Source organism: Balaenoptera acutorostrata, chromosome 6 (assembly GCF_949987535.1).
Source record: "Balaenoptera acutorostrata chromosome 6, mBalAcu1.1, whole genome shotgun sequence".
Taxonomy (NCBI): Eukaryota; Metazoa; Chordata; class Mammalia; order Artiodactyla; family Balaenopteridae; genus Balaenoptera; species Balaenoptera acutorostrata.
Genome location: NC_080069.1, coordinates 45,894,210 through 45,895,608, shown reverse-complemented (window position 1 = coordinate 45,895,608; position 1,399 = coordinate 45,894,210). Strand labels below are relative to the sequence as shown.

Below are 1,399 nucleotides of genomic sequence, written 5' to 3'. Positions count from 1 at the left end.
GCCATTTTTAATGTCTCTAAAGATCAACGATGATTTAAAATTTTAAGAAAGGTAGTTGGTGGCATCGTGGACAAGAGCTTGTAGCACAGAGAGACTAAAAACAGGAACTAATAAGTAAGATTGTGATGACAGCTAAAACCAATGATACTGAATTGTCCTTAAGGAGTAAGGTCAAACATGTGAGGGAGAGAGATGTGAAAGAAAACAAAAACCTACAGAAAACAAAGCCCAGCAATATATTATTAGAGGATGGTGATATGAAAAAGAAATCGTTTTTCAAGTGGCTCAAAATTATAAAAATGAAATTCCAACTAAATATTACTTGAGAATGGAAAATAAAACGAGGTTTATCTAGATGGCAATCAAAACTGTATGTTTTACTTGTTCCCAAGATTCCTAAACATGTCCATGGACTTGTATTTTCATGATTGCTATGGCTTCTGACTTTATGATTCTGATTCCTTGTAATTTCCCATCCCAATTAAGCCTCATGTATCCATGATTCTTCTCTTTGTTTAAGGCTCAGTCAGTTGATTGTCCATTTCATATACACAAACACATATATACATAGCCTGAGAGGGAGAGGGATTTTACATCAGTGATTTAAGGAACTGTATATTAAGTATCTTTTCTTACAACCCCTTCAGTTACATCATTGACTCTAGAAATTCCTAATTCCATCTTTCCTACAGGTTTCAGCTTCTCCTAAACTCCTATTTATTTGCAATGAAAATTACATTAGCTATCCCTTTGTATCTCCTTCTAATCCATGACTAAAGTAGTGCCCTAACTTATGACACCAAACAGTAGTTTTTTCTAAACTTGACAGTTCTCTCCCTAAGAAGGAATTTTTGTTTTTCCCCCTTTGGCTGTTTAGATATATTTCCAAAATGTACTTTACAGTGGTAAGCTTTGTGCTATGCACACTTTTGCATGGTATATTTCCACTTTAGAATCTGACTGGGAGTTTAACTTCTCTGTTTGTAAAAACAGCAATGTCTTCTTATGTGCTATACAAATAATTGAAGGTTAATTAGCAGTATAACTAAGTAGTAATACTGCCAGTCTCCTTCAGACAAAAAAAAAAAAAAAAAAAACAGCAATGTCTCTCCACATCCAGATATTAACTTCCTCATTTCATTTCATTTCAACATGTCTTACCAGTCACCTGAAGGAGTTTGTTAGTGATGGTTTAATAAAGGTCAGCAAGAACTGTGGAAATGCCTGCAGATAATGAATGCCATTCTAATGGGATGTGTGAAGCTGCTCTTTCCACGCAATGCAGTCATTTATTATTAAAAATCTTATTTTTAAATAAGTTTATATTTATTATTCATTTGAGTGAGGGTCCTGAGCAATAGTGGTTATGCTGTCGCTCTTTCAGACCCTATAAAAAGGG

The 1,399-nt window shown here is 34.2% G+C and overlaps 1 non-coding gene across 1 annotated transcript; it reads left to right on the top strand.

The window, feature by feature from the left end:
- Window positions 1-919: 919 nt before the first annotated feature.
- LOC114237032 (small nucleolar RNA SNORA19) lies at window positions 920-1,081 on the top strand. The gene has a single exon (XR_003622836.2). It is a non-coding gene; the product is annotated as a small nucleolar RNA SNORA19 (small nucleolar RNA).
- The last annotated feature ends 318 nt before the right edge of the window (window positions 1,082-1,399 follow it).